Genomic DNA, 5923 nt, shown 5'->3' with positions numbered 1-5923 from the left:
CTTTGATGCGGAGTGTTGTTCATATCATATTTTATACGCACTTGCTCTGTGTATTTTGCCAATATGTGTTAATTATAGGTACTATCTAAATATCTCTGAATATGTGCATCCATGGGGTCTGTACTGATACCTCGCTGTATTTATGTATGTACATACACAGCTCTGTGCTGGAGTCTTAACTGCAGCAGATGATTATATACTCATATTACCCTATTCATCTGCAGGCCTCATTTTTTTATATATAAAGAACACAAAGTGTAGGTTCTAGAAAGCATCAGAAGAAGCAGTAGGGTTTTTAAGAAGTGCCTTCTCCAAGTTGTCAGTGCAGCAAATACAAAAGTCCAAGAGATTTGTAAACAAAACAATTCCTAAAATATTTGATCTAATGCTGTGATGTTTGACAAATTAATAAATCTAACTATGTACGAAATGGCTCAGACATTATGGCCTTCAAATATTCCCTGATTGGAATAAGCAAAGACACAATGGGTTGCAATGTCTTTTGAACAGTGTCGTCCTGAGTTTTAGTGTAACCAAAGAATATGAACCTTGCAGAGCCCTGAAACATTTAGTTTTGTTAGAGAGAGGTGGTTTGTTTTGACTTTTTATTCCTGATATATTTTAGACATTACTACATTGCTGCCAGTCTGACCTTTCTGATTAACTTCAAGCACTTCCAGTCTTGCCCTACGTTGCCCGTGTTCAGAATGATGAGCTCTATCAAATCAAATCAAATCAAATGAGAGGTTGCAGAAGGAAGACATTGCAAGATTGGGATATCATGCCTCTCACTGTTCCCTTGGCAGAAAGTGAACGTGCAGTGTAGGTCAGAGCCAACAACAAAAAACAAAGAGCTGCTGATGCTGGAAATCAGAAACACTTCACATAGCTTAGTCAACGGCATTCGCTGCTCACAATGTGCTCTCGTCTACACTGAGGAGACGGAATGTAGACTGGGTGACCACTCTGTACAAATCCTACATGCTGTAAGCAAAAAAGACCGTAAGATTCGGGTTGCCTGCCACTTCATCACCCCACCCTGCTCCCTGGCCAACATCTCTGTCTCAGACTCACTGCAGTGCTCCGGGGAAGCTCAGCACAAGCTGGAAGAACAGGATCTCATTGTCCACTTGGGGACCGTGCAGCCTTTAGAACTCCATATCGACTTCAACATTTTTAGGTCTGAGTACCTTCTCACAAACACCAAGCCTTATCATCACATAGGTTACTATCACAAACAACTCATTGTCAGCCATTAGCAGTCCTCATTACCAGCTGTTGATTTCCCCCAGACCTACTTTTACCCATTCCTTGTCTGTCCAACTGTGTTTCTGTCTCTCTGGGCTCCATCTCCACCAGTCCTTTACTTCTCCTGTCCCCCCACCCCTCCCCTTCAGCATATATAGCAGCCTTTTCCTATCAGTTCTGAAGAAGGGTCACAGGATCTGAAATGCTAACTCTGATCATTCTCCACAGGTGCTGAGCTTTTCCAGCAACTTCTGATAAATCCCACCTGGATCACTTAGCTGAGCAATTTGACAAGACACTAGCATTCTCCAAAATAAAATCATGGGATCTTTCGACATTTTGGAAGAAATCCTCAACCATCAATCAACTGCCCGTAGAAAGTTACATATGCACAAGAAGCTCCCAATATCGCTGGATCTTTATGGCATTTTTTATTCAATTCAGCCAATGTGTGTTAGGGACTGCAGGTGCCCGGTAACAGCTGTTCTTTTTTTCTGAAGGGCACACTTTGCATTCATCACCTATGATTAGATCCATGCAGGAAAAACAGAAACATTCAAGAGTTCACAAGGCTATGAACTGCACCCTAAAAGTAGACCTGAAAGACTCAGAACAAAATTCACTGAGACTTCACAATGGGCTGGAAGGCCTCCTACTCACTGAATGTGTAGATTAGTCTCTGAAGTCCGGCAATCACCATATCAATGCATAGAACGTGGAAAGCTGCCATGACCCAATCATCCTTTCACATTAACTTAGAGAGAAGAGTTGTATTGATGGATGGATGCTGGGATCCACAGTCCAGTAGTATCATTGATGGTCACCAAGAAAAATGTTAACAGTCATACAAGACCAGGAGAGTGAAGGTCAGAGAGGTGGGCATCGAGAAAGTTGAGTGAGACACATGGACAAATCCATGGGTATGTTATGTGTGTGGCCAGGAGAGTAGCAAGAATACTACTGTCCTTATGAACATAGCTCATGTCAACATGACTAGTGACACCATCAGAAGATTCTGAGCAACAACCTCCAATATCTCAATGCTGATTCCTACTCAACTATATGGCTTCCCACTGCCAGGACAGTTTGAGTCACCTCCATTAATACAGCACAACGTTTTGACCTCCAGCCCTGCTCCCCCTCCCCACCCTGCCCCACTTCGCCCCACTGCTTCCTGATAAGGATGGACTGAAACAACAGCTTACATCACCCCAATGCGATTCAGTGAATGACTGCACCAAACGAATGCTCCTGTTTTTGTGTGCCTGTGTTAACCCAGATTAATCTCCGCAAACAACAGAGCACCAAAATAAGTGCACATTCAAAATTACATCAGTGGAAAAATATAAGTCTCTATGACCACAATTGACCCTTAACCCAGAAACGGTCAACGATAAACAGACTTCCATCAATAAATCAGCAGAAAAAATGCGCAGTCAAACATCAGACAGGACTGGCAATGCAGAAAGCAGCCTCCAGGAAAAAATACATGCAAACAAATGGACTTTGAAATTACCAAGAGTCAATCTAATGCTGCCTGAGTTATTTCTGTGGTGCCTGGAGGGGTTATTCTATCACTTGTTCTAGTGTTTTTTTAAACAGTGCCCTAAGGACCAGAAGGAAGGGAGGTACATCTCTTGCTGGACTCCCCACACCTGTCTGCAGCATTGGCTGTGTATCTGTTGTGTGCTCTGACACAGCTTGCCAGAATTCTCTGGCATCATGCTGTCAGAGGATTGGCCAGAGCACTGTGAATCTTGGGAGGTAGCATCATTGGCCATTTGAGATGTGACTGCTGACTTTACACTTCTCCCTCAATCGGTGACTACAGTCATCAGTAAGATATGATGAAAGTTCCTAAATCCTGGATACACTGCATTACTGAATTAGCCAACAACTGGCAAGTATAATTAAAAATGCCTGCTAATTTATGCCCTAATGTCAGCACAGCTTTCAATCTATGCTCACATGATGGTGAAGGTACTGATCAGTTGATAGCTGTATCTTATTTGATCTTAATATTGCTGCCTCCAGCTGCAATATTTCCGATATCACTATTGTATTGCTGTAAATCAAAACTGTAGACTCTGCAGCTACCACCATGACTAGCTGCAAACCAATGAAAGATGATCCCAAAAGTACTCACGCACCTTAAAGACGGGGAGTTCTGAAGGAGGGCAGAAGAAAAAGGTGCGGGTGGTCTTTCTTCTTCATTATCCTCTTTGTTTGGGCTTTCAGGATGATGAAGGGGAAGTTGGGGTGGGGTGAAACATGGGGATGTGAACCATCATTACAGCTTCTCAACCTCATCCTACAGATCACAAATGAGGAAGAAGTCTGGAATGATCTCAGCAGAGCTCTGATTGTGACAACACCAAGGAAGAGAACAACTGTGGGAATTACAGAGACATTTCCTTGCTCTCTATTTGCAGGAAAGGGAGTCCTTTTGACAAAAAAACTGATTAGACTTGCTCAGCCATCTCCTTCTCCTTGAATCGCAATGTTAGTTTAGGCTGTTGAGACACTTTGCTGACATGATATTCACAGGTTGCCTCCTCCATTGTCAACAATGTCAACCCCTTAATACACCAATTCTTGACTTGACAAAAGCTTTCAACTCTGTAAATCACGAAAAGGCTGGAATATTCTTCTAAAGTATAAACGTCCTCTAAAATTCATTGCCATCTTTCACCTGCTTCATAGTGTTAAGCGAGCAGTGATCCATAGTAATGGATCTATTACAGAGCCCTTTGATGTTGAGACAGAAGCCAAGCAAGATTGTGTCTTCTCATTCCTCTGAGTTTTCATGCTGCATCTGACTAGAGATAGGGCTCCTGTTCAAGTTTTATTTCTATATATTCATTAGATGTGGCATCCTTAGCTGGACCAGCAATTATTATTCTCCCCTAATTGCACAGACAGCATTTACGAGTCAACCACATTGCTGTGACTCTGGTGTCACACGCCTGCTAGATGGCTAGAAGATTGGCAGGTTTCGCTCCCTAATGGGCGTTAGAGCCTATTTATTTAACCTCAGATGACTCCAATCAAAAAACCGAGACCACTCCGAATTCAGTCGTTGAGTTTCAGTGCTAAATGATGCTGCATCAGAAATGGATTCCAGAGAATTGTTGATGTATTTACTGAGGTACGAGAAGATGGGACTCACGTTCAACATTCCGAAGATTGAAGTCCTCCATCAGCAATTTCCAGTTGTACACCTTCCGGCCCCATTGGTTGTACAAGACATTGGTTCGGCTGATTTAGAATACTGTGTACTGTTCTGGTCACCACATTACTAAAAGGATGTGGACACTTTGCAGAGGGTGCAGAGAAGGTTTACGAGGATGTTGCCTGGTATGGAAGGTTCTAGCTATGAAGAGAGGTTGAGTAGGTTAGGATTGTTTTCATTAGAAAAAAGGAGATTGAGGGGGGACCTGATTGAGGTCTTCAAAATCATGAAGGGTATAGACAGGGTAGATAGAGATAAGCTTTTTCCCAGGGTGAAGGATTCAATAACGAGAGGTCATGCTTTCAAGGTGAGAGGTGAAAGTTTAAGGGGATACACATGGCAAGTACTTCACACACAGGGTGGTGGGTGTCTGGAATGTGTTGCCAGCAGAGGTGGTAGAGGCAGGCACGGTAGATTCATTTGAGATGCGCATGGACAGATGCATGAGTAGGTGGGGAGCAGAGGGATACAGATGCTTAGGTATTGGGCGGCAGGTTTAGACAATGGATTTGGATCAGCTCAGGCTTGGAGGGCCGAAGGGCCTGTTCCTGGGCTGTAAATTGTTCATTGGTTAAGACTCACTATGAGTGTTTTGGAAGTTCTCTTTGCTGTAGGCAGACAGTTACAAAGAGCTTCAGCATTGGTGACTGGAGGAAGGGGCTGTTAGTGATCATAACATCATAACAGTGAAACAAAATTCACTGCCTGCCATGATGTCTACCTTTAATCATGGGGTCAGATCTAAGACAGCATTCTCTGCCTGTAGAAGATGCTACATTTTTAGTGGGAAGTCAGGTGAGTCAGCATTCTCTCACTCACAGCCACCCTCCACAAGCATAGAGTCTGCGATCATCTTCCACCAACTTCACTGGGCTCACCAGATAGTTTCAATGACGGATACCAGGCTCCCCTACTGGGCCTTTTCCTCCCAGATCTGTCTGGGCAGACACACCAGAGGAAAACAAAGGAAAGGCTTGAGGGTGTGTGGAAAGCCAACATGAAGGAATGCAACACTGAGCTCAGCTCCTGAGAGACCATCATCCTGGCCTGAACCAGATGGATGTCAAGTCTGTGGGAAGGATCCCAGCATTTTGAGACCCAGCTATGACAAAATGAAGAGGAAAAGTGAGAGTCATAGTCACAGAGTCATACATCATGGAAGCAGACACTTTGGTCCAACCAGTCCATACTGATCACGTTCCCAAACTAAACTAATCCCACTTCTCTCTATTTGGCCCATATCCCTCTAAACCTTTCCTATTCACGAATTTATCCAAATGTCTTTTAAATATTGTAATTGTACCTGTATCCACCACATCCTCTGCTAGGTCGTTCCACACATGAACCACTCTCTGTGCAAAAACATTGTTCCTCATGTCCTTCCTCAATCTTTCTCCTCTCACCCTAAAAAGATGCTTCCTGGTTTTGAACTCCCCACCCTAT

Source organism: Chiloscyllium plagiosum, chromosome 14 (assembly GCF_004010195.1).
Source record: "Chiloscyllium plagiosum isolate BGI_BamShark_2017 chromosome 14, ASM401019v2, whole genome shotgun sequence".
NCBI lineage: Eukaryota > Metazoa > Chordata > Chondrichthyes > Orectolobiformes > Hemiscylliidae > Chiloscyllium > Chiloscyllium plagiosum.
Note: the sequence above shows the minus strand (reverse complement) of the source record.